At 35.1% G+C, this 27,904-nt stretch overlaps 25 non-coding genes across 25 annotated transcripts; all 25 read right to left on the minus strand.

Moving 5' to 3' along the window:
- Positions 1–775: 775 nt before the first annotated feature.
- TRNAK-UUU (transfer RNA lysine (anticodon UUU)) lies at positions 776–848 on the minus strand. The gene has a single exon. It is a non-coding gene; the product is annotated as a tRNA-Lys (tRNA).
- Positions 849–1,642: 794 nt separating this feature from the next.
- TRNAK-UUU (transfer RNA lysine (anticodon UUU)) lies at positions 1,643–1,715 on the minus strand. Its single transcript has one exon. It is a non-coding gene; the product is annotated as a tRNA-Lys (tRNA).
- A 776-nt stretch (positions 1,716–2,491) lies between these two features.
- On the minus strand, positions 2,492–2,564 carry TRNAK-UUU (transfer RNA lysine (anticodon UUU)). The gene has a single exon. It is a non-coding gene; the product is annotated as a tRNA-Lys (tRNA).
- Positions 2,565–3,227: 663 nt separating this feature from the next.
- On the minus strand, positions 3,228–3,300 carry TRNAK-UUU (transfer RNA lysine (anticodon UUU)). Its single transcript has one exon. It is a non-coding gene; the product is annotated as a tRNA-Lys (tRNA).
- Positions 3,301–4,076: 776 nt separating this feature from the next.
- TRNAK-UUU (transfer RNA lysine (anticodon UUU)) lies at positions 4,077–4,149 on the minus strand. The gene has a single exon. It is a non-coding gene; the product is annotated as a tRNA-Lys (tRNA).
- A 776-nt stretch (positions 4,150–4,925) lies between these two features.
- Positions 4,926–4,998, minus strand: TRNAK-UUU (transfer RNA lysine (anticodon UUU)). Its single transcript has one exon. It is a non-coding gene; the product is annotated as a tRNA-Lys (tRNA).
- A 776-nt stretch (positions 4,999–5,774) lies between these two features.
- Positions 5,775–5,847, minus strand: TRNAK-UUU (transfer RNA lysine (anticodon UUU)). The gene has a single exon. It is a non-coding gene; the product is annotated as a tRNA-Lys (tRNA).
- A 4,815-nt stretch (positions 5,848–10,662) lies between these two features.
- TRNAK-UUU (transfer RNA lysine (anticodon UUU)) lies at positions 10,663–10,735 on the minus strand. Its single transcript has one exon. It is a non-coding gene; the product is annotated as a tRNA-Lys (tRNA).
- Positions 10,736–11,511: 776 nt separating this feature from the next.
- TRNAK-UUU (transfer RNA lysine (anticodon UUU)) lies at positions 11,512–11,584 on the minus strand. Its single transcript has one exon. It is a non-coding gene; the product is annotated as a tRNA-Lys (tRNA).
- A 776-nt stretch (positions 11,585–12,360) lies between these two features.
- Positions 12,361–12,433, minus strand: TRNAK-UUU (transfer RNA lysine (anticodon UUU)). The gene has a single exon. It is a non-coding gene; the product is annotated as a tRNA-Lys (tRNA).
- A 776-nt stretch (positions 12,434–13,209) lies between these two features.
- On the minus strand, positions 13,210–13,282 carry TRNAK-UUU (transfer RNA lysine (anticodon UUU)). Its single transcript has one exon. It is a non-coding gene; the product is annotated as a tRNA-Lys (tRNA).
- A 776-nt stretch (positions 13,283–14,058) lies between these two features.
- TRNAK-UUU (transfer RNA lysine (anticodon UUU)) lies at positions 14,059–14,131 on the minus strand. Its single transcript has one exon. It is a non-coding gene; the product is annotated as a tRNA-Lys (tRNA).
- A 1,625-nt stretch (positions 14,132–15,756) lies between these two features.
- Positions 15,757–15,829, minus strand: TRNAK-UUU (transfer RNA lysine (anticodon UUU)). The gene has a single exon. It is a non-coding gene; the product is annotated as a tRNA-Lys (tRNA).
- Positions 15,830–16,605: 776 nt separating this feature from the next.
- On the minus strand, positions 16,606–16,678 carry TRNAK-UUU (transfer RNA lysine (anticodon UUU)). Its single transcript has one exon. It is a non-coding gene; the product is annotated as a tRNA-Lys (tRNA).
- Positions 16,679–18,303: 1,625 nt separating this feature from the next.
- On the minus strand, positions 18,304–18,376 carry TRNAK-UUU (transfer RNA lysine (anticodon UUU)). Its single transcript has one exon. It is a non-coding gene; the product is annotated as a tRNA-Lys (tRNA).
- Positions 18,377–20,001: 1,625 nt separating this feature from the next.
- TRNAK-UUU (transfer RNA lysine (anticodon UUU)) lies at positions 20,002–20,074 on the minus strand. Its single transcript has one exon. It is a non-coding gene; the product is annotated as a tRNA-Lys (tRNA).
- A 776-nt stretch (positions 20,075–20,850) lies between these two features.
- TRNAK-UUU (transfer RNA lysine (anticodon UUU)) lies at positions 20,851–20,923 on the minus strand. The gene has a single exon. It is a non-coding gene; the product is annotated as a tRNA-Lys (tRNA).
- Positions 20,924–21,699: 776 nt separating this feature from the next.
- Positions 21,700–21,772, minus strand: TRNAK-UUU (transfer RNA lysine (anticodon UUU)). Its single transcript has one exon. It is a non-coding gene; the product is annotated as a tRNA-Lys (tRNA).
- A 776-nt stretch (positions 21,773–22,548) lies between these two features.
- Positions 22,549–22,621, minus strand: TRNAK-UUU (transfer RNA lysine (anticodon UUU)). Its single transcript has one exon. It is a non-coding gene; the product is annotated as a tRNA-Lys (tRNA).
- Positions 22,622–23,397: 776 nt separating this feature from the next.
- On the minus strand, positions 23,398–23,470 carry TRNAK-UUU (transfer RNA lysine (anticodon UUU)). Its single transcript has one exon. It is a non-coding gene; the product is annotated as a tRNA-Lys (tRNA).
- Positions 23,471–24,246: 776 nt separating this feature from the next.
- TRNAK-UUU (transfer RNA lysine (anticodon UUU)) lies at positions 24,247–24,319 on the minus strand. Its single transcript has one exon. It is a non-coding gene; the product is annotated as a tRNA-Lys (tRNA).
- Positions 24,320–25,095: 776 nt separating this feature from the next.
- On the minus strand, positions 25,096–25,168 carry TRNAK-UUU (transfer RNA lysine (anticodon UUU)). The gene has a single exon. It is a non-coding gene; the product is annotated as a tRNA-Lys (tRNA).
- Positions 25,169–25,944: 776 nt separating this feature from the next.
- Positions 25,945–26,017, minus strand: TRNAK-UUU (transfer RNA lysine (anticodon UUU)). The gene has a single exon. It is a non-coding gene; the product is annotated as a tRNA-Lys (tRNA).
- A 776-nt stretch (positions 26,018–26,793) lies between these two features.
- Positions 26,794–26,866, minus strand: TRNAK-UUU (transfer RNA lysine (anticodon UUU)). Its single transcript has one exon. It is a non-coding gene; the product is annotated as a tRNA-Lys (tRNA).
- A 776-nt stretch (positions 26,867–27,642) lies between these two features.
- TRNAK-UUU (transfer RNA lysine (anticodon UUU)) lies at positions 27,643–27,715 on the minus strand. Its single transcript has one exon. It is a non-coding gene; the product is annotated as a tRNA-Lys (tRNA).
- Positions 27,716–27,904: the final 189 nt, after the last annotated feature.

Consider the following 27,904-nt stretch of genomic DNA (forward strand, 5'->3'; position numbering starts at 1 on the left):
CTCCAAAACCAAAACGTGTGCGGGAAAATCGGCGTTTCTCTCCTTCTCATATATATTCTGACCTGGAGTGCTTTGTTATGTGGTTTCAAGGGTTACTTAGACAAGAAAAGTATAAAGTTATTTTGACTTGATAAAATCAGCTACGATGCTAAAGTTTAAACAGTCAAGACATTGTTAGATCATACATTTTTCTTTTTTAAGGCATAAAGTTTACATTTTGTTCTGACATCCAGGAAATCTTAAAAGCATGGACTAGTTCTTCGTTTCAAAGAGAGTTTCAGTCATGGATAAGTGATAGGTTGTTTTTCAAAAGACTTACACCTGAACAGGTACCCTGAGATCGAAAGTGTGATGCTCTATCAACTATTTACCTTAGTTTCAAAGAGAGTTTCAGTCATAGATAAGTGATAGATTGTTTTTTCAAAAGACTCATGTGATACTCTACCCACTAAACTATCCAGGCTCTATAAAACACAAAAATATGCAAGAAAATCGATGGTGTTATCATCATTTATATTTTGAGCTATAGCACTGTTATAATGTATATGCTTTTAAAGTCTACTTTCAGAAGAAGAGAAAAGTGTAATTTCATCTTGTCTTAATGAAATTCTCTAGGCTGCTAAAGTTTGAGGCGGCAAGACATCATTAGATCATACTTAATTCTATCCTTAAGACATAAAGTTACATCATTAATCCAATAATTTTTTTAGAGTATGAAATCTACGTAATGTTCAAATCATAAATAAGTGATATGTCTTGATTTCTAAAAGACACACGCCTGAACAGGGACTTGAACCCTGGACCCTCAGATTAAAAGTCTGATGCTCTACCGACTGAGCTATCCAGGCTCTCCAAAACCAAAACCAAAACCAAAACCAAAACATGTGCGGGAAAATCTGCATTTCTCTCCTTCTCATATATATTCTGACCTGGAGTGCTTTGTTATGTGGTTTCAAGAGTTACTTAGACAAGAAAAGTATAAACTTATTTTGACTTGATAAAATCAGCTACGGTGCTAAAGTTTAAACAGTCAAGACATTGTTAGATCATACATTTTTCTTTTTTAAGGCATAAAGTTTAAATTTTGTTCTGACATCCAGGAAATCTTAAAAGCATGGACTAGTTCTTAGTTTCAAAGAGAGTTTCAGTCATGGATAAGTGATAGGTTGTTTTTCAAAAGACTTACACCTGAACAGGTACCCTCAGATCGAAAGTGTGATGCTCTATCAACTATTTACCTTAGTTTCAAAGAGAGTTTCAGTCATAGATAAGTGATAGATTGTTTTTTCAAAAGACTCATGTGATACTCTACCCACTAAACTATCCAGGCTCTATAAAACACAAAAATATGCAAGAAAATCGATGGTGTTATCATCATTTATATTTTGAGTTATAGCACTGTTATAATGTATATGCTTTTAAAGTCTACTTTCAGAAGAAGAGAAAAGTGTAATTTCATTTTGTCTTAATGAAATTCTCTAGGCTGCTAAAGTTTGAGGCGGCAAGACATCATTAGATCATACTTAATTCTATCCTTAAGACATAAAGTTACATCATTAATCCAATAATTTTTTTAGAGTATGAAATCTACGTAATGTTCAAATCATAAATAAGTGAAACGTCTTGATTTCTAAAAGACACACGCCTGAACAGGGACTTGAACCATGGACCCTCAGATTAAAAGTCTGACGCTCTACCGACTGAGCTATCCAGGCTCTCCAAAACCAAAACGTGTGCGGGAAAATCGGCGTTTCTCTCCTTCTCATATATATTCTGACCTGGAGTGCTTTGTTATGTGGTTTCAAGGGTTACTTAGACAAGAAAAGTATAAAGTTATTTTGACTTGATAAAATCAGCTACGATGCTAAAGTTTAAACAGTCAAGACATTGTTAGATCATACATTTTTCTTTTTTAAGGCATAAAGTTTACATTTTGTTCTGACATCCAGGAAATCTTAAAAGCATGGACTAGTTCTTCGTTTCAAAGAGAGTTTCAGTCATGGATAAGTGATAGGTTGTTTTTCAAAAGACTTACACCTGAACAGGTACCCTGAGATCGAAAGTGTGATGCTCTATCAACTATTTACCTTAGTTTCAAAGAGAGTTTCAGTCATAGATAAGTGATAGATTGTTTTTTCAAAAGACTCATGTGATACTCTACCCACTAAACTATCCAGGCTCTATAAAACACAAAAATATGCAAGAAAATCGATGGTGTTATCATCATTTATATTTTGAGCTATAGCACTGTTATAATGTATATGCTTTTAAAGTCTACTTTCAGAAGAAGAGAAAAGTGTAATTTCATCTTGTCTTAATGAAATTCTCTAGGCTGCTAAAGTTTGAGGCGGCAAGACATCATTAGATCATACTTAATTCTATCCTTAAGACATAAAGTTACATCATTAATCCAATAATTTTTTTAGAGTATGAAATCTACGTAATGTTCAAATCATAAATAAGTGATATGTCTTGATTTCTAAAAGACACACGCCTGAACAGGGACTTGAACCCTGGACCCTCAGATTAAAAGTCTGATGCTCTACCGACTGAGCTATCCAGGCTCTCCAAAACCAAGACATGTGCGGGAAAATCTGCATTTCTCTCCTTCTCATATATATTCTGACCTGGAGTGCTTTGTTATGTGGTTTCAAGAGTTACTTAGACAAGAAAAGTATAAACTTATTTTGACTTGATAAAATCAGCTACGGTGCTAAAGTTTAAACAGTCAAGACATTGTTAGATCATACATTTTTCTTTTTTAAGGCATAAAGTTTAAATTTTGTTCTGACATCCAGGAAATCTTAAAAGCATGGACTAGTTCTTAGTTTCAAAGAGAGTTTCAGTCATGGATAAGTGATAGATTGTTTTTTCAAAAGACTCATGTGATACTCTACCCACTAAACTATCCAGGCTCTATAAAACACAAAAATATGCAAGAAAATCGATGGTGTTATCATCATTTATATTTTGAGCTATAGCACTGTTATAATGTATATGCTTTTAAAGTCTACTTTCAGAAGAAGAGAAAAGTGTAATTTCATCTTGTCTTAATGAAATTCTCTAGGCTGCTAAAGTTTGAGGCGGCAAGACATCATTAGATCATACTTAATTCTATCCTTAAGACATAAAGTTACATCATTAATCCAATAATTTTTTTAGAGTATGAAATCTACGTAATGTTCAAATCATAAATAAGTGATATGTCTTGATTTCTAAAAGACACATGCCTGAACAGGGACTTGAACCCTGGACCCTCAGATTAAAAGTCTGATGCTCTACCGACTGAGCTATCCAGGCTCTCCAAAACCAAAACGTGTGCGGGAAAATCGGCGTTTCTCTCCTTCTCATATATATTCTGACCTGGAGTGCTTTGTTATGTGGTTTCAAGAGTTACTTAGACAAGAAAAGTATAAACTTATTTTGACTTGATAAAATCAGCTACGGTGCTAAAGTTTAAACAGTCAAGACTTTGTTAGATCATACATTTTTCTTTTTTAAGGCATAAAGTTTAAATTTTGTTCTGACATCCAGGAAATCTTAAAAGCATGGACTAGTTCTTCGTTTCAAAGAGAGTTTCAGTCATGGATAAGTGATAGGTTGTTTTTCAAAAGACTTACACCTGAACAGGTACCCTCAGATCGAAAGTGTGATGCTCTATCAACTATTTACCTTAGTTTCAAAGAGAGTTTCAGTCATAGATAAGTGATAGATTCTTTTTTCCAAAGACTCATGTGATACTCTACCCACTAAACTATCCAGGCTCTATAAAACACAAAAATATGCAAGAAAATCGATGGTGTTATCATCATTTATATTTTGAGCTATAGCACTGTTATAATGTATATGCTTTTAAAGTCTACTTTCAGAAGAAGAGAAAAGTGTAATTTCATCTTGTCTTAATGAAATTCTCTAGGCTGCTAAAGTTTGAGGCGGCAAGACATCATTAGATCATACTTAATTCTATCCTTAAGACATAAAGTTACATCATTAATCCAATAATTTTTTTAGAGTATGAAATCTACGTAATGTTCAAATCATAAATAAGTGATATGTCTTGATTTCTAAAAGACACATGCCTGAACAGGGACTTGAACCCTGGACCCTCAGATTAAAAGTCTGATGCTCTACCGACTGAGCTATCCAGGCTCTCCAAAACCAAAACGTGTGCGGGAAAATCGGCGTTTCTCTCCTTCTCATATATATTCTGACCTGGAGTGCTTTGTTATGTGGTTTCAAGAGTTACTTAGACAAGAAAAGTATAAACTTATTTTGACTTGATAAAATCAGCTACGGTGCTAAAGTTTAAACAGTCAAGACTTTGTTAGATCATACATTTTTCTTTTTTAAGGCATAAAGTTTAAATTTTGTTCTGACATCCAGGAAATCTTAAAAGCATGGACTAGTTCTTCGTTTCAAAGAGAGTTTCAGTCATGGATAAGTGATAGGTTGTTTTTCAAAAGACTTACACCTGAACAGGTACCCTGAGATCGAAAGTGTGATGCTCTATCAACTATTTACCTTAGTTTCAAAGAGAGTTTCAGTCATAGATAAGTGATAGATTGTTTTTTCAAAAGACTCATGTGATACTCTACCCACTAAACTATCCAGGCTCTATAAAACACAAAAATATGCAAGAAAATCGATGGTGTTATCATCATTTATATTTTGAGCTATAGCACTGTTATAATGTATATGCTTTTAAAGTCTACTTTCAGAAGAAGAGAAAAGTGTAATTTCATCTTGTCTTAATGAAATTCTCTAGGCTGCTAAAGTTTGAGGCGGCAAGACATCATTAGATCATACTTAATTCTATCCTTAAGACATAAAGTTACATCATTAATCCAATAATTTTTTTAGAGTATGAAATCTACGTAATGTTCAAATCATAAATAAGTGATATGTCTTGATTTCTAAAAGACACATGCCTGAACAGGGACTTGAACCCTGGACCCTCAGATTAAAAGTCTGATGCTCTACCGACTGAGCTATCCAGGCTCTCCAAAACCAAAACGTGTGCGGGAAAATCGGCGTTTCTCTCCTTCTCATATATATTCTGACCTGGAGTGCTTTGTTATGTGGTTTCAAGAGTTACTTAGACAAGAAAAGTATAAACTTATTTTGACTTGATAAAATCAGCTACGGTGCTAAAGTTTAAACAGTCAAGACTTTGTTAGATCATACATTTTTCTTTTTTAAGGCATAAAGTTTAAATTTTGTTCTGACATCCAGGAAATCTTAAAAGCATGGACTAGTTCTTCGTTTCAAAGAGAGTTTCAGTCATGGATAAGTGATAGGTTGTTTTTCAAAAGACTTACACCTGAACAGGTACCCTCAGATCGAAAGTGTGATGCTCTATCAACTATTTACCTTAGTTTCAAAGAGAGTTTCAGTCATAGATAAGTGATAGATTCTTTTTTCCAAAGACTCATGTGATACTCTACCCACTAAACTATCCAGGCTCTATAAAACACAAAAATATGCAAGAAAATCGATGGTGTTATCATCATTTATATTTTGAGCTATAGCACTGTTATAATGTATATGCTTTTAAAGTCTACTTTCAGAAGAAGAGAAAAGTGTAATTTCATCTTGTCTTAATGAAATTCTCTAGGCTGCTAAAGTTTGAGGCGGCAAGACATCATTAGATCATACTTAATTCTATCCTTAAGACATAAAGTTACATCATTAATCCAATAATTTTTTTAGAGTATGAAATCTACGTAATGTTCAAATCATAAATAAGTGAAACGTCTTGATTTCTAAAAGACACACGCCTGAACAGGGACTTGAACCCTGGACCCTCAGATTAAAAGTCTGATGCTCTACCGACTGAGCTATCCAGGCTCTCCAAAACCAAAACGTGTGCGGGAAAATCGGCGTTTCTCTCCTTCTCATATATATTCTGACCTGGAGTGCTTTGTTATGTGGTTTCAAGGGTTACTTAGACAAGAAAAGTATAAAGTTATTTTGACTTGATAAAATCAGCTACGGTGCTAAAGTTTAAACAGTCAAGACATTGTTAGATCATACATTTTTCTTTTTTAAGGCATAAAGTTTAAATTTTGTTCTGACATCCAGGAAATCTTAAAAGCATTGACTAGTTCTTAGTTTCAAAGAGAGTTTCAGTCATGGATAAGTGATAAATAAAACTTTTCTTCACATGTCCTCTCTGATGCCCAATGTGAGGTTCTAGAGAAGGGTCTGACCTTTTCACCGACCAATTCTTTTAATTTTTTCACAGCTCTAAAGGACTTACACCTCTTCTCAAGAAAGGTGGTGCTAAAAAAGCTACATAGCAGGGGATCGGTGGAATTTAATAGTTATGCTGAAAGGGAGGCCTTGTTGGCACTAGAAGAACTTTTACATGAACAAACAGCTGAAGTGCCAGGTGGGTTCCCTTCAAATGTTGTGTCCAAATCTGCCAGATTCCCCCCCTTGTCCTTATGCCCACAGGTGGAGATTTTTACTAAAATGGTTACTGATGACTTTAGGAGATTGTCAACCTATAAAACCAATGACAATCTTACGTACACCCAAAGGAAGGCACTGAGTGAACTTCAGGCTATGGATGATGCAGTCTTCAAGGCTGCGGACAAGGGGGGAATGTCGTGGTTTGGCCAACAGCCAAATACGAGAAGGAAGTTTTTAGGCAGTTACGTGATAGATCGACATACGACAAACTGCCAACCAATCCAATTAATCTTTTCTCCCAGAAATTTAGGAGAATCGTAGATGGGGCTTTCGAAGAAGGCATTAGCCCTAAAAAAATACACGATGGGTTAATTATGAACGATCCGAAAATCCCCACTCTATATCTTTTGCCTAAGGTCCACAAGGACCCCATTGATCCCCCGGGACGCCCGATCGTGTCTGGGATTGATGGATTATGTGATCCAGCATGCAAATTTATTGATTACTATTTGAAAACCTTGGTTAATGACCTGCCGTCCTATGTCAAGGACACGACGGACGTCCTAGGTAGGATCAATGGGATCCAAATTGAATCTGACATGTATTTGGTGACCGCCGACATCGAGTCACTTTATACGAGCATTAGGCATCAAGATGGACTTGAGGCGGCCCGCTTTTTCCTGGGGACCAGCAACAGGGATGGCCAACTATGTGATTTCATTCTTGAACTATTGGAATTTATTTTGAGCCATAACCTTTTTATTTTCAAGGACTGTTTCTATTTGCAGAAGCAGGGCACGGCGATGGGTGCGGCATGTGCGCCGTCCTATGCGAACCTGTTTCTCGGTCTCTGGGAGAGACAGGTTTTCCTGGGGGACGGCGCCCATGCCGCCGACCAGGTGCAAATATGGCTACGCTATATTGACGATATTTTCTTTATTTGGCAAGGATCGGAGTCTGGTCTGATGAGTTTCATGCAGCATCTTAACCAAAATCCTTTTAACATTAAATTGACATACAAATACCATCGTCATCATGTGGAATTCCTGGACATACGGATTTTTTCTGATGTTCAGGGCTTCCTACATACAGACGTATTTCGTAAATCCACATCGGTTAACTCCTTGCTGCATGCGTCATCAGCCCATACTCCGTCCACCATTAAAGCCATTCCTGTTGGGCAGTTCCTCAGGATGAAGCGGATCTGTTCATCTGATGCCTTATTTGAACAACAATCCTTGGATTTGAGAAATAGATTCAGAGAGAGAGGATATAGTAATAGAGTCATCAAATCCGGCTATAACAGAGCGAGAACAACTTTGCGTCACGACCTTCTGAGACCTAAAAAACAACAAAGCTGTGAATCAGGGGTACGTTTTATATCCACGTATAATGGCCAGTGGAACAAGATGAGAGCCATCTTGGAGAAACACTGGCCTATACTCAAATCCGAACCACAATTGGCTCAGAATTTGTCTGAAAGACCTATGATGACAGCTCGAAGAGCTATGAATTTGAAGGACTTCCTTGTTAGAAGCCACTATGTCCCACGCCAGATATCCCCCTTTGGCTCTCGGGGACCTAGAAAAGGATGTTATCCCTGTGGTAACTGTAAAGCCTGTGCTAACATCTGCCGGGCAACCAACTTTTCCTCAGCAGATGGAGGACGAACATTTGACATCAAAGAATACATTTCATGCAGCACGACACATGTGGTATATTATGCCACATGTGGATGCCCGAAAATATATGTAGGACTCACCTCCAGAGAGCTGAGAATTCGTACAAGAGAACATGTACGTGATATCATGGGAGCTAGCGATGTGGAAGATTTAACTCAGTTAAAAACCATAGCTAGACACTTCAAGTTACATCATAGCTGTAACCCCAGATCACTATCAGTAAGAGGAATCGACAGAATACATTGTGGCATCAGGGGGGGCAATGTGAAAAAGGTGTTAGCACAAAGGGAATGTAAGTGGATAGTCATGCTGGGATCCATGACACCCCAGGGACTCAATGAATATTTGAGCTTTGTTCCATTCCTATAATCTCTACCGTCCATTCGTTTTTAATATTTTATATTAATTTTGTGCTGTCTTATATGTGTTTTTACTAGGTATTGCGCTCTAGACACCTAGCGCCCCCTATTTCGATCCTTGGAAGAAGAGAAGTATCCCCAGAATCTTTGGATGAAGATCATACTTGATGTTTTCGTGGTCCGTTGTAACAATGTGCTCTTTTGGTGGATTAATGTCATGCATGAGCATTATTTCGTGCTCTGCAACATAACATATCGTCTTTATACAATTGATTAATCATGTCGAAGTGGACGTATCCAACCAAAAGTACATGGTAATTAATATAAGTCAATAACATCTTGTACACGTCTGATCTGAAATAGATGTTGGATGTTGTAGAGAGATGTATTGGGGATTGTTTTTGTTCTGGTCCTTGTGCTTCTAATGTGTAGTCGGTTTAAATACCTTTCTTCATTGCTTATGCAATGGAGGGTATGTATTGTGTTTATAAACTGTATATTAATTGGCATGGATTACAATCTATTTTGGGGGGGGGGTCAACGTTATAAATATAAGTACGAATGAATAACATGAAGATACAAATATATGTCTAGTTAATAATATGTTCTTAACTCTAGCTTGGTGTATGATTCTGTACAGCTAATGTGTATCTTATTTGGATATTCTGCCCTTCTCAAATTTTATTGTCACTTACTTTAATATTGTACACTGCAGTACATCTGTACTGTGCATTCGTTTTCACAATTTATTATATATTTAATCATACTCGGGGTTTTTTTCCGGGTTCTTAATGTATGTCTTTTGTCACTCAGTTATTAATTCACATTTTTTTAATTATGCTAATTTCACATATAGTTGCTTCTGATTTCAGTAGCACTTTCCATGCCACCTGCATATTTATACACACGATTCCTAAAGTATTCAATATAGTACAGCCCCTTCACTAAACTTATACAAGGCGATTTATGCATTAGAAAGAAGCTCGGGCACGTAGACTAAAACATTTTAAAACACTTGGATCTACTCACTGACAGTTCTTGCTGGGGTGCGGTGCGCATGTCCGCTGCGGCGGCTGGTTGCGATGCACTCCCCCTCCGTCTCCAAGGGCGCATTGCGCATGTCCGGAACTCCCGTCACGCGTCGGGATTCCGGATGTGTGCTGCCGTGCCGGGAGGCGGATGTGGGGTCTGCCTCGCTTCCGGTCGCTCCAGTGGTGATGCGCCGTCATGCATCTCACTAATCACATGTCATGGGGACTATTTAAGGGTCGTTTAAGGGAGCACATAGACACACAACCCCCTGAGGAAGCACCTGTGGCGAAACGCGCGTCGGGGTCTATGTGGAGGAGCGGACATTATCAACTAACTTGCTGACCATGGGTAAGGCTGGTGTCATGCTTATTGTTTTGTAAATACACTGTCACTTTACTTCATCCTCCTTTGTGTTTACATGCGTAATAGACTTATTACACACTCACTAGGTTGGAAATGTTCTCCTTGTGAGGGGAGGTATACACCACTCTATACAAACAACTGCATGCTACTTCGCTATCCCATGTAAACGTACCAGCAACAATATTTATTACTACTTCCGCCATTTCTTACTAGAGTCTTATCTTTTTGTACTTTTACATTGTTTGTGATATATGTTGAATAAAGGTTAAACAATTTTTATATATGAATTAGCTTCAACTGCTCTATTTTCTCGTGTTTGGATGGATAAGTGATAGGTTGTTTTTCAAAAGACTTACACCTGAACAGGTACCCTCAGATCGAAAGTGTGATGCTCTATCAACTATTTACCTTAGTTTCAAAGAGAGTTTCAGTCATAGATAAGTGATAGATTGTTTTTTCAAAAGACTCATGTGATACTCTACCCACTAAACTATCCAGGCTCTATAAAACACAAAAATATGCAAGAAAATCGATGGTGTTATCATCATTTATATTTTGAGCTATAGCACTGTTATAATGTATATGCTTTTAAAGTCTACTTTCAGAAGAAGAGAAAAGTGTAATTTCATTTTGTCTTAATGAAATTCTCTAGGCTGCTAAAGTTTGAGGCGGCAAGACATCATTAGATCATACTTAATTCTATCCTTAAGACATAAAGTTACATCATTAATCCAATAATTTTTTTAGAGTATGAAATCTACGTAATGTTCAAATCATAAATAAGTGAAACGTCTTGATTTCTAAAAGACACACGCCTGAACAGGGACTTGAACCCTGGACCCTCAGATTAAAAGTCTGATGCTCTACCGACTGAGCTATCCAGGCTCTCCAAAACCAAAACGTGTGCGGGAAAATCGGCGTTTCTCTCCTTCTCATATATATTCTGACCTGGAGTGCTTTGTTATGTGGTTTCAAGGGTTACTTAGACAAGAAAAGTATAAAGTTATTTTGACTTGATAAAATCAGCTACGGTGCTAAAGTTTAAACAGTCAAGACATTGTTAGATCATACATTTTTCTTTTTTAAGGCATAAAGTTTAAATTTTGTTCTGACATCCAGGAAATCTTAAAAGCATGGACTAGTTCTTAGTTTCAAAGAGAGTTTCAGTCATGGATAAGTGATAGGTTGTTTTTCAAAAGACTTACACCTGAACAGGTACCCTCAGATCGAAAGTGTGATGCTCTATCAACTATTTACCTTAGTTTCAAAGAGAGTTTCAGTCATAGATAAGTGATAGATTGTTTTTTCAAAAGACTCATGTGATACTCTACCCACTAAACTATCCAGGCTCTATAAAACACAAAAATATGCAAGAAAATCGATGGTGTTATCATCATTTATATTTTGAGCTATAGCACTGTTATAATGTATATGCTTTTAAAGTCTACTTTCAGAAGAAGAGAAAAGTGTAATTTCATTTTGTCTTAATGAAATTCTCTAGGCTGCTAAAGTTTGAGGCGGCAAGACATCATTAGATCATACTTAATTCTATCCTTAAGACATAAAGTTACATCATTAATCCAATAATTTTTTTAGAGTATGAAATCTACGTAATGTTCAAATCATAAATAAGTGAAACGTCTTGATTTCTAAAAGACACACGCCTGAACAGGGACTTGAACCCTGGACCCTCAGATTAAAAGTCTGATGCTCTACCGACTGAGCTATCCAGGCTCTCCAAAACCAAAACGTGTGCGGGAAAATCGGCGTTTCTCTCCTTCTCATATATATTCTGACCTGGAGTGCTTTGTTATGTGGTTTCAATGGTTACTTAGACAAGAAAAGTATAAAGTTATTTTGACTTGATAAAATCAGCTACGGTGCTAAAGTTTAAACAGTCAAGACATTGTTAGATCATACATTTTTCTTTTTTAAGGCATAAAGTTTAAATTTTGTTCTGACATCCAGGAAATCTTAAAAGCATGGACTAGTTCTTAGTTTCAAAGAGAGTTTCAGTCATGGATAAGTGATAGGTTGTTTTTCAAAAAACTTACACCTGAACAGGTACCCTCAGATCGAAAGTGTGATGCTCTATCAACTATTTACCTTAGTTTCAAAGAGAGTTTCAGTCATAGATAAGTGATAGATTGTTTTTTCAAAAGACTCATGTGATACTCTACCCACTAAACTATCCAGGCTCTATAAAACACAAAAATATGCAAGAAAATCGATGGTGTTATCATCATTTATATTTTGAGCTATAGCACTGTTATAATGTATATGCTTTTAAAGTCTACTTTCAGAAGAAGAGAAAAGTGTAATTTCATTTTGTCTTAATGAAATTCTCTAGGCTGCTAAAGTTTGAGGCGGCAAGACATCATTAGATCATACTTAATTCTATCCTTAAGACATAAAGTTACATCATTAATCCAATAATTTTTTTAGAGTATGAAATCTACGTAATGTTCAAATCATAAATAAGTGAAACGTCTTGATTTCTAAAAGAAACACGCCTGAACAGGGACTTGAACCCTGGACCCTCAGATTAAAAGTCTGATGCTCTACCGACTGAGCTATCCAGGCTCTCCAAAACCAAAACGTGTGCGGGAAAATCGGCGTTTCTCTCCTTCTCATATATATTCTGACCTGGAGTGCTTTGTTATGTGGTTTCAAGGGTTACTTAGACAAGAAAAGTATAAAGTTATTTTGACTTGATAAAATCAGCTACGGTGCTAAAGTTTAAAGAGTCAAGACATTGTTAGATCATACATTTTTCTTTTTTAAGGCATAAAGTTTAAATTTTGTTCTGACATCCAGGAAATCTTAAAAGCATGGACTAGTTCTTAGTTTCAAAGAGAGTTTCAGTCATGGATAAGTGATAGGTTGTTTTTCAAAAGACTTACACCTGAACAGGTACCCTCAGATCGAAAGTGTGATGCTCTATCAACTATTTACCTTAGTTTCAAAGAGAGTTTCAGTCATAGATAAGTGATAGATTGTTTTTTCAAAAGACTCATGTGATACTCTACCCACTAAACTATCCAGGCTCTATAAAACACAAAAATATGCAAGAAAATCGATGGTGTTATCATCATTTATATTTTGAGCTATAGCACTGTTATAATGTATATGCTTTTAAAGTCTACTTTCAGAAGAAGAGAAAAGTGTAATTTCATTTTGTCTTAATGAAATTCTCTAGGCTGCTAAAGTTTGAGGCGGCAAGACATCATTAGATCATACTTAATTCTATCCTTAAGACATAAAGTTACATCATTAATCCAATAATTTTTTTAGAGTATGAAATCTACGTAATGTTCAAATCATAAATAAGTGAAACGTCTTGATTTCTAAAAGACACACGCCTGAACAGGGACTTGAACCCTGGACCCTCAGATTAAAAGTCTGATGCTCTACCGACTGAGCTATCCAGGCTCTCCAAAACCAAAACGTGTGCGGGAAAATCGGCGTTTCTCTCCTTCTCATATATATTCTGACCTGGAGTGCTTTGTTATGTGGTTTCAAGGGTTACTTAGACAAGAAAAGTATAAAGTTATTTTGACTTGATAAAATCAGCTACGGTGCTAAAGTTTAAACAGTCAAGACATTGTTAGATCATACATTTTTCTTTTTTAAGGCATAAAGTTTAAATTTTGTTCTGACATCCAGGAAATCTTAAAAGCATGGACTAGTTCTTAGTTTCAAAGAGAGTTTCAGTCATGGATAAGTGATAGGTTGTTTTTCAAAAGACTTACACCTGAACAGGTACCCTCAGATCGAAAGTGTGATGCTCTATCAACTATTTACCTTAGTTTCAAAGAGAGTTTCAGTCATAGATAAGTGATAGATTGTTTTTTCAAAAGACTCATGTGATACTCTACCCACTAAACTATCCAGGCTCTATAAAACACAAAAATATGCAAGAAAATCGATGGTGTTATCATCATTTATATTTTGAGCTATAGCACTGTTATAATGTATATGCTTTTAAAGTCTACTTTCAGAAGAAGAGAAAAGTGTAATTTCATTTTGTCTTAATGAAATTCTCTAGGCTGCTAAAGTTTGAGGCGGCAAGACATCATTAGATCATACTTAATTCTATCCTTAAGACATAAAGTTACATCATTAATCCAATAATTTTTTTAGAGTATGAAATCTACGTAATGTTCAAATCATAAATAAGTGAAACGTCTTGATTTCTAAAAGACACACGCCTGAACAGGGACTTGAACCCTGGACCCTCAGATTAAAAGTCTGATGCTCTACCGACTGAGCTATCCAGGCTCTCCAAAAGCAAAACGTGTGCGGGAAAATCGGCGTTTCTCTCCTTCTCATATATATTCTGACCTGGAGTGCTTTGTTATGTGGTTTCAAGGGTTACTTAGACAAGAAAAGTATAAAGTTATTTTGACTTGATAAAATCAGCTACGGTGCTAAAGTTTAAAGAGTCAAGACATTGTTAGATCATACATTTTTCTTTTTTAAGGCATAAAGTTTAAATTTTGTTCTGACATCCAGGAAATCTTAAAAGCATGGACTAGTTCTTAGTTTCAAAGAGAGTTTCAGTCATGGATAAGTGATAGGTTGTTTTTCAAAAGACTTACACCTGAACAGGTACCCTCAGATCGAAAGTGTGATGCTCTATCAACTATTTACCTTAGTTTCAAAGAGAGTTTCAGTCATAGATAAGTGATAGATTGTTTTTTCAAAAGACTCATGTGATACTCTACCCACTAAACTATCCAGGCTCTATAAAACACAAAAATATGCAAGAAAATCGATGGTGTTATCATCATTTATATTTTGAGCTATAGCACTGTTATAATGTATATGCTTTTAAAGTCTACTTTCAGAAGAAGAGAAAAGTGTAATTTCATTTTGTCTTAATGAAATTCTCTAGGCTGCTAAAGTTTGAGGCGGCAAGACATCATTAGATCATACTTAATTCTATCCTTAAGACATAAAGTTACATCATTAATCCAATAATTTTTTTAGAGTATGAAATCTACGTAATGTTCAAATCATAAATAAGTGAAACGTCTTGATTTCTAAAAGACACACGCCTGAACAGGGACTTGAACACTGGACCCTCAGATTAAAAGTCTGATGCTCTACCGACTGAGCTATCCAGGCTCTCCAAAACCTAAACGTGTGCGGGAAAATCGGCGTTTCTCTCCTTCTCATATATATTCTGACCTGGAGTGCTTTGTTATGTGGTTTCAAGGGTTACTTAGACAAGAAAAGTATAAAGTTATTTTGACTTGATAAAATCAGCTACGGTGCTAAAGTTTAAACAGTCAAGACATTGTTAGATCATACATTTTTCTTTTTTAAGTCATAAAGTTTAAATTTTGTTCTGACATCCAGGAAATCTTAAAAGCATGGACTAGTTCTTAGTTTCAAAGAGAGTTTCAGTCATGGATAAGTGATAGGTTGTTTTTCAAAAGACTTACACCTGAACAGGTACCCTCAGATCGAAAGTGTGATGCTCTATCAACTATTTACCTTAGTTTCAAAGAGAGTTTCAGTCATAGATAAGTGATAGATTGTTTTTTCAAAAGACTCATGTGATACTCTACCCACTAAACTATCCAGGCTCTATAAAACACAAAAATATGCAAGAAAATCGATGGTGTTATCATCATTTATATTTTGAGCTATAGCACTGTTATAATGTATATGCTTTTAAAGTCTACTTTCAGAAGAAGAGAAAAGTGTAATTTCATTTTGTCTTAATGAAATTCTCTAGGCTGCTAAAGTTTGAGGCGGCAAGACATCATTAGATCATACTTAATTCTATCCTTAAGACATAAAGTTACATCATTAATCCAATAATTTTTTTAGAGTATGAAATCTACGTAATGTTCAAATCATAAATAAGTGAAACGTCTTGATTTCTAAAAGACACACGCCTGAACAGGGACTTGAACCCTGGACCCTCAGATTAAAAGTCTGATGCTCTACCGACTGAGCTATCCAGGCTCTCCAAAACCTAAACGTGTGCGGGAAAATCGGCGTTTCTCTCCTTCTCATATATATTCTGACCTGGAGTGCTTTGTTATGTGGTTTCAAGGGTTACTTAGACAAGAAAAGTATAAAGTTATTTTGACTTGATAAAATCAGCTACGGTGCTAAAGTTTAAACAGTCAAGACATTGTTAGATCATACATTTTTCTTTTTTAAGGCATAAAGTTTAAATTTTGTTCTGACATCCAGGAAATCTTAAAAGCATGGACTAGTTCTTAGTTTCAAAGAGAGTTTCAGTCATGGATAAGTGATAGGTTGTTTTTCAAAAAACTTACACCTGAACAGGTACCCTCAGATCGAAAGTGTGATGCTCTATCAACTATTTACCTTAGTTTCAAAGAGAGTTTCAGTCATAGATAAGTGATAGATTGTTTTTTCAAAAGACTCATGTGATACTCTACCCACTAAACTATCCAGGCTCTATAAAACACAAAAATATGCAAGAAAATCGATGGTGTTATCATCATTTATATTTTGAGCTATAGCACTGTTATAATGTATATGCTTTTAAAGTCTACTTTCAGAAGAAGAGAAAAGTGTAATTTCATTTTGTCTTAATGAAATTCTCTAGGCTGCTAAAGTTTGAGGCGGCAAGACATCATTAGATCATACTTAATTCTATCCTTAAGACATAAAGTTACATCATTAATCCAATAATTTTTTTAGAGTATGAAATCTACGTAATGTTCAAATCATAAATAAGTGAAACGTCTTGATTTCTAAAAGAAACACGCCTGAACAGGGACTTGAACCCTGGACCCTCAGATTAAAAGTCTGATGCTCTACTGACTGAGCTATCCAGGCTCTCCAAAACCAAAACGTGTGCGGGAAAATCGGCGTTTCTCTCCTTCTCATATATATTCTGACCTGGAGTGCTTTGTTATGTGGTTTCAAGGGTTACTTAGACAAGAAAAGTATAAAGTTATTTTGACTTGATAAAATCAGCTACGGTGCTAAAGTTTAAAGAGTCAAGACATTGTTAGATCATACATTTTTCTTTTTTAAGGCATAAAGTTTAAATTTTGTTCTGACATCCAGGAAATCTTAAAAGCATGGACTAGTTCTTAGTTTCAAAGAGAGTTTCAGTCATGGATAAGTGATAGGTTGTTTTTCAAAAGACTTACACCTGAACAGGTACCCTCAGATCGAAAGTGTGATGCTCTATCAACTATTTACCTTAGTTTCAAAGAGAGTTTCAGTCATAGATAAGTGATAGATTGTTTTTTCAAAAGACTCATGTGATACTCTACCCACTAAACTATCCAGGCTCTATAAAACACAAAAATATGCAAGAAAATCGATGGTGTTATCATCATTTATATTTTGAGCTATAGCACTGTTATAATGTATATGCTTTTAAAGTCTACTTTCAGAAGAAGAGAAAAGTGTAATTTCATTTTGTCTTAATGAAATTCTCTAGGCTGCTAAAGTTTGAGGCGGCAAGACATCATTAGATCATACTTAATTCTATCCTTAAGACATAAAGTTACATCATTAATCCAATAATTTTTTTAGAGTATGAAATCTACGTAATGTTCAAATCATAAATAAGTGAAACGTCTTGATTTCTAAAAGACACACGCCTGAACAGGGACTTGAACACTGGACCCTCAGATTAAAAGTCTGATGCTCTACCGACTGAGCTATCCAGGCTCTCCAAAACCTAAACGTGTGCGGGAAAATCGGCGTTTCTCTCCTTCTCATATATATTCTGACCTGGAGTGCTTTGTTATGTGGTTTCAAGGGTTACTTAGACAAGAAAAGTATAAAGTTATTTTGACTTGATAAAATCAGCTACGGTGCTAAAGTTTAAACAGTCAAGACATTGTTAGATCATACATTTTTCTTTTTTAAGGCATAAAGTTTAAATTTTGTTCTGACATCCAGGAAATCTTAAAAGCATGGACTAGTTCTTAGTTTCAAAGAGAGTTTCAGTCATGGATAAGTGATAGGTTGTTTTTCAAAAGACTTACACCTGAACAGGTACCCTCAGATCGAAAGTGTGATGCTCTATCAACTATTTACCTTAGTTTCAAAGAGAGTTTCAGTCATAGATAAGTGATAGATTGTTTTTTCAAAAGACTCATGTGATACTCTACCCACTAAACTATCCAGGCTCTATAAAACACAAAAATATGCAAGAAAATCGATGGTGTTATCATCATTTATATTTTGAGCTATAGCACTGTTATAATGTATATGCTTTTAAAGTCTACTTTCAGAAGAAGAGAAAAGTGTAATTTCATTTTGTCTTAATGAAATTCTCTAGGCTGCTAAAGTTTGAGGCGGCAAGACATCATTAGATCATACTTAATTCTATCCTTAAGACATAAAGTTACATCATTAATCCAATAATTTTTTTAGAGTATGAAATCTACGTAATGTTCAAATCATAAATAAGTGAAACGTCTTGATTTCTAAAAGACACACGCCTGAACAGGGACTTGAACCCTGGACCCTCAGATTAAAAGTCTGATGCTCTACCGACTGAGCTATCCAGGCTCTCCAAAACCAAAACGTGTGCGGGAAAATCGGCGTTTCTCTCCTTCTCATATATATTCTGACCTGGAGTGCTTTGTTATGTGGTTTCAAGGGTTACTTAGACAAGAAAAGTATAAAGTTATTTTGACTTGATAAAATCAGCTACGGTGCTAAAGTTTAAAGAGTCAAGACATTGTTAGATCATACATTTTTCTTTTTTAAGGCATAAAGTTTAAATTTTGTTCTGACATCCAGGAAATCTTAAAAGCATGGACTAGTTCTTAGTTTCAAAGAGAGTTTCAGTCATGGATAAGTGATAGGTTGTTTTTCAAAAGACTTACACCTGAACAGGTACCCTCAGATCGAAAGTGTGATGCTCTATCAACTATTTACCTTAGTTTCAAAGAGAGTTTCAGTCATAGATAAGTGATAGATTGTTTTTTCAAAAGACTCATGTGATACTCTACCCACTAAACTATCCAGGCTCTATAAAACACAAAAATATGCAAGAAAATCGATGGTGTTATCATCATTTATATTTTGAGCTATAGCACTGTTATAATGTATATGCTTTTAAAGTCTACTTTCAGAAGAAGAGAAAAGTGTAATTTCATTTTGTCTTAATGAAATTCTCTAGGCTGCTAAAGTTTGAGGCGGCAAGACATCATTAGATCATACTTAATTCTATCCTTAAGACATAAAGTTACATCATTAATCCAATAATTTTTTTAGAGTATGAAATCTACGTAATGTTCAAATCATAAATAAGTGAAACGTCTTGATTTCTAAAAGACACACGCCTGAACAGGGACTTGAACACTGGACCCTCAGATTAAAAGTCTGATGCTCTACCGACTGAGCTATCCAGGCTCTCCAAAACCTAAACGTGTGCGGGAAAATCGGCGTTTCTCTCCTTCTCATATATATTCTGACCTGGAGTGCTTTGTTATGTGGTTTCAAGGGTTACTTAGACAAGAAAAGTATAAAGTTATTTTGACTTGATAAAATCAGCTACGGTGCTAAAGTTTAAAGAGTCAAGACATTGTTAGATCATACATTTTTCTTTTTTAAGGCATAAAGTTTAAATTTTGTTCTGACATCCAGGAAATCTTAAAAGCATGGACTAGTTCTTAGTTTCAAAGAGAGTTTCAGTCATGGATAAGTGATAGGTTGTTTTTCAAAAGACTTACACCTGAACAGGTACCCTCAGATCGAAAGTGTGATGCTCTATCAACTATTTACCTTAGTTTCAAAGAGAGTTTCAGTCATAGATAAGTGATAGATTGTTTTTTCAAAAGACTCATGTGATACTCTACCCACTAAACTATCCAGGCTCTATAAAACACAAAAATATGCAAGAAAATCGATGGTGTTATCATCATTTATATTTTGAGCTATAGCACTGTTATAATGTATATGCTTTTAAAGTCTACTTTCAGAAGAAGAGAAAAGTGTAATTTCATTTTGTCTTAATGAAATTCTCTAGGCTGCTAAAGTTTGAGGCGGCAAGACATCATTAGATCATACTTAATTCTATCCTTAAGACATAAAGTTACATCATTAATCCAATAATTTTTTTAGAGTATGAAATCTACGTAATGTTCAAATCATAAATATGTGAAACGTCTTGATTTCTAAAAGACACACGCCTGAACAGGGACTTGAACCCTGGACCCTCAGATTAAAAGTCTGATGCTCTACCGACTGAGCTATCCAGGCTCTCCAAAACCAAAACGTGTGCGGGAAAATCGGCGTTTCTCTCCTTCTCATATATATTCTGACCTGGAGTGCTTTGTTATGTGGTTTCAAGGGTTACTTAGACAAGAAAAGTATAAAGTTATTTTGACTTGATAAAATCAGCTACGGTGCTAAAGTTTAAAGAGTCAAGACATTGTTAGATCATACATTTTTCTTTTTTAAGGCATAAAGTTTAAATTTTGTTCTGACATCCAGGAAATCTTAAAAGCATGGACTAGTTCTTAGTTTCAAAGAGAGTTTCAGTCATGGATAAGTGATAGGTTGTTTTTCAAAAGACTTACACCTGAACAGGTACCCTCAGATCGAAAGTGTGATGCTCTATCAACTATTTACCTTAGTTTCAAAGAGAGTTTCAGTCATAGATAAGTGATAGATTGTTTTTTCAAAAGACTCATGTGATACTCTACCCACTAAACTATCCAGGCTCTATAAAACACAAAAATATGCAAGAAAATCGATGGTGTTATCATCATTTATATTTTGAGCTATAGCACTGTTATAATGTATATGCTTTTAAAGTCTACTTTCAGAAGAAGAGAAAAGTGTAATTTCATTTTGTCTTAATGAAATTCTCTAGGCTGCTAAAGTTTGAGGCGGCAAGACATCATTAGATCATACTTAATTCTATCCTTAAGACATAAAGTTACATCATTAATCCAATAATTTTTTTAGAGTATGAAATCTACGTAATGTTCAAATCATAAATATGTGAAACGTCTTGATTTCTAAAAGACACACGCCTGAACAGGGACTTGAACCCTGGACCCTCAGATTAAAAGTCTGATGCTCTACCGACTGAGCTATCCAGGCTCTCCAAAACCAAAACGTGTGCGTGAAAATCGGCGTTTCTCTCCTTCTCATATATATTCTGACCTGGAGTGCTTTGTTATGTGGTTTCAAGGGTTACTTAGACAAGAAAAGTATAAAGTTATTTTGACTTGATAAAATCAGCTACGGTGCTAAAGTTTAAAGAGTCAAGACATTGTTAGATCATACATTTTTCTTTTTTAAGGCATAAAGTTTAAATTTTGTTCTGACATCCAGGAAATCTTAAAAGCATGGACTAGTTCTTAGTTTCAAAGAGAGTTTCAGTCATGGATAAGTGATAGGTTGTTTTTCAAAAGACTTACACCTGAACAGGTACCCTCAGATCGAAAGTGTGATGCTCTATCAACTATTTACCTTAGTTTCAAAGAGAGTTTCAGTCATAGATAAGTGATAGATTGTTTTTTCAAAAGACTCATGTGATACTCTACCCACTAAACTATCCAGGCTCTATAAAACACAAAAATATGCAAGAAAATCGATGGTGTTATCATCATTTATATTTTGAGCTATAGCACTGTTATAATGTATATGCTTTTAAAGTCTACTTTCAGAAGAAGAGAAAAGTGTAATTTCATTTTGTCTTAATGAAATTCTCTAGGCTGCTAAAGTTTGAGGCGGCAAGACATCATTAGATCATACTTAATTCTATCCTTAAGACATAAAGTTACATCATTAATCCAATAATTTTTTTAGAGTATGAAATCTACGTAATGTTCAAATCATAAATATGTGAAACGTCTTGATTTCTAAAAGACACACGCCTGAACAGGGACTTGAACCCTGGACCCTCAGATTAAAAGTCTGATGCTCTACCGACTGAGCTATCCAGGCTCTCCAAAACCAAAACGTGTGCGGGAAAATCGGCGTTTCTCTCCTTCTCATATATATTCTGACCTGGAGTGCTTTGTTATGTGGTTTCAAGGGTTACTTAGACAAGAAAAGTATAAAGTTATTTTGACTTGATAAAATCAGCTACGGTGCTAAAGTTTAAACAGTCAAGACATTGTTAGATCATACATTTTTCTTTTTTAAGGCATAAAGTTTAAATTTTGTTCTGACATCCAGGAAATCTTAAAAGCATGGACTAGTTCTTAGTTTCAAAGAGAGTTTCAGTCATGGATAAGTGATAGGTTGTTTTTCAAAAGACTTACACCTGAACAGGTACCCTCAGATCGAAAGTGTGATGCTCTATCAACTATTTACCTTAGTTTCAAAGAGAGTTTCAGTCATAGATAAGTGATAGATTGTTTTTTCAAAAGACTCATGTGATACTCTACCCACTAAACTATCCAGGCTCTATAAAACACAAAAATATGCAAGAAAATCGATGGTGTTATCATCATTTATATTTTGAGCTATAGCACTGTTATAATGTATATGCTTTTAAAGTCTACTTTCAGAAGAAGAGAAAAGTGTAATTTCATTTTGTCTTAATGAAATTCTCTAGGCTGCTAAAGTTTGAGGCGGCAAGACATCATTAGATCATACTTAATTCTATCCTTAAGACATAAAGTTACATCATTAATCCAATAATTTTTTTAGAGTATGAAATCTACGTAATGTTCAAATCATAAATATGTGAAACGTCTTGATTTCTAAAAGACACACGCCTGAACAGGGACTTGAACCCTGGACCCTCAGATTAAAAGTCTGATGCTCTACCGACTGAGCTATCCAGGCTCTCCAAAACCAAAACGTGTGCGTGAAAATCGGCGTTTCTCTCCTTCTCATATATATTCTGACCTGGAGTGCTTTGTTATGTGGTTTCAAGGGTTACTTAGACAAGAAAAGTATAAAGTTATTTTGACTTGATAAAATCAGCTACGGTGCTAAAGTTTAAAGAGTCAAGACATTGTTAGATCATACATTTTTCTTTTTTAAGGCATAAAGTTTAAATTTTGTTCTGACATCCAGGAAATCTTAAAAGCATGGACTAGTTCTTAGTTTCAAAGAGAGTTTCAGTCATGGATAAGTGATAGGTTGTTTTTCAAAAGACTTACACCTGAACAGGTACCCTCAGATCGAAAGTGTGATGCTCTATCAACTATTTACCTTAGTTTCAAAGAGAGTTTCAGTCATAGATAAGTGATAGATTGTTTTTTCAAAAGACTCATGTGATACTCTACCCACTAAACTATCCAGGCTCTATAAAACACAAAAATATGCAAGAAAATCGATGGTGTTATCATCATTTATATTTTGAGCTATAGCACTGTTATAATGTATATGCTTTTAAAGTCTACTTTCAGAAGAAGAGAAAAGTGTAATTTCATTTTGTCTTAATGAAATTCTCTAGGCTGCTAAAGTTTGAGGCGGCAAGACATCATTAGATCATACTTAATTCTATCCTTAAGACATAAAGTTACATCATTAATCCAATAATTTTTTTAGAGTATGAAATCTACGTAATGTTCAAATCATAAATATGTGAAACGTCTTGATTTCTAAAAGACACACGCCTGAACAGGGACTTGAACCCTGGACCCTCAGATTAAAAGTCTGATGCTCTACCGACTGAGCTATCCAGGCTCTCCAAAACCAAAACGTGTGCGGGAAAATCGGCGTTTCTCTCCTTCTCATATATATTCTGACCTGGAGTGCTTTGTTATGTGGTTTCAAGGGTTACTTAGACAAGAAAAGTATAAAGTTATTTTGACTTGATAAAATCAGCTACGGTGCTAAAGTTTAAACAGTCAAGACATTGTTAGATCATACATTTTTCTTTTTTAAGGCATAAAGTTTAAATTTTGTTCTGACATCCAGGAAATCTTAAAAGCATGGACTAGTTCTTAGTTTCAAAGAGAGTTTCAGTCATGGATAAGTGATAGGTTGTTTTTCAAAAGACTTACACCTGAACAGGTACCCTCAGATCGAAAGTGTGATGCTCTATCAACTATTTACCTTAGTTTCAAAGAGAGTTTCAGTCATAGATAAGTGATAGATTGTTTTTTCAAAAGACTCATGTGATACTCTACCCACTAAACTATCCAGGCTCTATAAAACACAAAAATATGCAAGAAAATCGATGGTGTTATCATCATTTATATTTTGAGCTATAGCACTGTTATAATGTATATGCTTTTAAAGTCTACTTTCAGAAGAAGAGAAAAGTGTAATTTCATTTTGTCTTAATGAAATTCTCTAGGCTGCTAAAGTTTGAGGCGGCAAGACATCATTAGATCATACTTAATTCTATCCTTAAGACATAAAGTTACATCATTAATCCAATAATTTTTTTAGAGTATGAAATCTACGTAATGTTCAAATCATAAATAAGTGAAACGTCTTGATTTCTAAAAGACACACGCCTGAACAGGGACTTGAACCCTGGACCCTCAGATTAAAAGTCTGATGCTCTACCGACTGAGCTATCCAGGCTCTCCAAAACCAAAACGTGTGCGGGAAAATCGGCGTTTCTCTCCTTCTCATATATATTCTGACCTGGAGTGCTTTGTTATGTGGTTTCAAGGGTTACTTAGACAAGAAAAGTATAAAGTTATTTTGACTTGATAAAATCAGCTACGGTGCTAAAGTTTAAACAGTCAAGACATTGTTAGATCATACATTTTTCTTTTTTAAGGCATAAAGTTTAAATTTTGTTCTGACATCCAGGAAATCTTAAAAGCATGGACTAGTTCTTAGTTTCAAAGAGAGTTTCAGTCATGGATAAGTGATAGGTTGTTTTTCAAAAAACTTACACCTGAACAGGTACCCTCAGATCGAAAGTGTGATGCTCTATCAACTATTTACCTTAGTTTCAAAGAGAGTTTCAGTCATAGATAAGTGATAGATTGTTTTTTCAAAAGACTCATGTGATACTCTACCCACTAAACTATCCAGGCTCTATAAAACACAAAAATATGCAAGAAAATCGATGGTGTTATCATCATTTATATTTTGAGCTATAGCACTGTTATAATGTATATGCTTTTAAAGTCTACTTTCAGAAGAAGAGAAAAGTGTAATTTCATTTTGTCTTAATGAAATTCTCTAGGCTGCTAAAGTTTGAGGCGGCAAGACATCATTAGATCATACTTAATTCTATCCTTAAGACATAAAGTTACATCATTAATCCAATAATTTTTTTAGAGTATGAAATCTACGTAATGTTCAAATCATAAATAAGTGAAACGTCTTGATTTCTAAAAGAAACACGCCTGAACAGGGACTTGAACCCTGGACCCTCAGATTAAAAGTCTGATGCTCTACCGACTGAGCTATCCAGGCTCTCCAAAACCAAAACGTGTGCGGGAAAATCGGCGTTTCTCTCCTTCTCATATATATTCTGACCTGGAGTGCTTTGTTATGTGGTTTCAAGGGTTACTTAGACAAGAAAAGTATAAAGTTATTTTGACTTGATAAAATCAGCTACGGTGCTAAAGTTTAAAGAGTCAAGACATTGTTAGATCATACATTTTTCTTTTTTAAGGCATAAAGTTTAAATTTTGTTCTGACATCCAGGAAATCTTAAAAGCATGGACTAGTTCTTAGTTTCAAAGAGAGTTTCAGTCATGGATAAGTGATAGGTTGTTTTTCAAAAGACTTACACCTGAACAGGTACCCTCAGATCGAAAGTGTGATGCTCTATCAACTATTTACCTTAGTTTCAAAGAGAGTTTCAGTCATAGATAAGTGATAGATTGTTTTTTCAAAAGACTCATGTGATACTCTACCCACTAAACTATCCAGGCTCTATAAAACACAAAAATATGCAAGAAAATCGATGGTGTTATCATCATTTATATTTTGAGCTATAGCACTGTTATAATGTATATGCTTTTAAAGTCTACTTTCAGAAGAAGAGAAAAGTGTAATTTCATTTTGTCTTAATGAAATTCTCTAGGCTGCTAAAGTTTGAGGCGGCAAGACATCATTAGATCATACTTAATTCTATCCTTAAGACATAAAGTTACATCATTAATCCAATAATTTTTTTAGAGTATGAAATCTACGTAATGTTCAAATCATAAATAAGTGAAACGTCTTGATTTCTAAAAGACACACGCCTGAACAGGGACTTGAACCCTGGACCCTCAGATTAAAAGTCTGATGCTCTACCGACTGAGCTATCCAGGCTCTCCAAAACCAAAACGTGTGCGGGAAAATCGGCGTTTCTCTCCTTCTCATATATATTCTGACCTGGAGTGCTTTGTTATGTGGTTTCAAGGGTTACTTAGACAAGAAAAGTATAAAGTTATTTTGACTTGATAAAATCAGCTACGGTGCTAAAGTTTAAACAGTCAAGACATTGTTAGATCATACATTTTTCTTTTTTAAGGCATAAAGTTTAAATTTTGTTCTGACATCCAGGAAATCTTAAAAGCATGGACTAGTTCTTAGTTTCAAAGAGAGTTTCAGTCATGGATAAGTGATAGGTTGTTTTTCAAAAGACTTACACCTGAACAGGTACCCTCAGATCGAAAGTGTGATGCTCTATCAACTATTTACCTTAGTTTCAAAGAGAGTTTCAGTCATAGATAAGTGATAGATTGTTTTTTCAAAAGACTCATGTGATACTCTACCCACTAAACTATCCAGGCTCTATAAAACACAAAAATATGCAAGAAAATCGATGGTGTTATCATCATTTATATTTTGAGCTATAGCACTGTTATAATGTATATGCTTTTAAAGTCTACTTTCAGAAGAAGAGAAAAGTGTAATTTCATTTTGTCTTAATGAAATTCTCTAGGCTGCTAAAGTTTGAGGCGGCAAGACATCATTAGATCATACTTAATTCTATCCTTAAGACATAAAGTTACATCATTAATCCAATAATTTTTTTAGAGTATGAAATCTACGTAATGTTCAAATCATAAATAAGTGAAACGTCTTGATTTCTAAAAGACACACGCCTGAACAGGGACTTGAACCCTGGACCCTCAGATTAAAAGTCTGATGCTCTACCGACTGAGCTATCCAGGCTCTCCAAAACCAAAACGTGTGCGGGAAAATCGGCGTTTCTCTCCTTCTCATATATATTCTGACCTGGAGTGCTTTGTTATGTGGTTTCAAGGGTTACTTAGACAAGAAAAGTATAAAGTTATTTTGACTTGATAAAATCAGCTACGGTGCTAAAGTTTAAACAGTCAAGACATTGTTAGATCATACATTTTTCTTTTTTAAGGCATAAAGTTTAAATTTTGTTCTGACATCCAGGAAATCTTAAAAGCATGGACTAGTTCTTAGTTTCAAAGAGAGTTTCAGTCATGGATAAGTGATAGGTTGTTTTTCAAAAGACTTACACCTGAACAGGTACCCTCAGATCGAAAGTGTGATGCTCTATCAACTATTTACCTTAGTTTCAAAGAGAGTTTCAGTCATAGATAAGTGATAGATTGTTTTTTCAAAAGACTCATGTGATACTCTACCCACTAAACTATCCAGGCTCTATAAAACACAAAAATATGCAAGAAAATCGATGGTGTTATCATCATTTATATTTTGAGCTATAGCACTGTTATAATGTATATGCTTTTAAAGTCTACTTTCAGAAGAAGAGAAAAGTGTAATTTCATTTTGTCTTAATGAAATTCTCTAGGCTGCTAAAGTTTGAGGCGGCAAGACATCATTAGATCATACTTAATTCTATCCTTAAGACATAAAGTTACATCATTAATCCAATAATTTTTTTAGAGTATGAAATCTACGTAATGTTCAAATCATAAATAAGTGAAACGTCTTGATTTCTAAAAGACACACGCCTGAACAGGGACTTGAACCCTGGACCCTCAGATTAAAAGTCTGATGCTCTACCGACTGAGCTATCCAGGCTCTCCAAAACCAAAACGTGTGCGGGAAAATCGGCGTTTCTCTCCTTCTCATATATATTCTGACCTGGAGTGCTTTGTTATGTGGTTTCAAGGGTTACTTAGACAAGAAAAGTATAAAGTTATTTTGACTTGATAAAATCAGCTACGGTGCTAAAGTTTAAAGAGTCAAGACATTGTTAGATCATACATT

This window comes from Rhinoderma darwinii, chromosome 1 (assembly GCF_050947455.1).
Source record: "Rhinoderma darwinii isolate aRhiDar2 chromosome 1, aRhiDar2.hap1, whole genome shotgun sequence".
Lineage (NCBI taxonomy): Eukaryota > Metazoa > Chordata > Amphibia > Anura > Rhinodermatidae > Rhinoderma > Rhinoderma darwinii.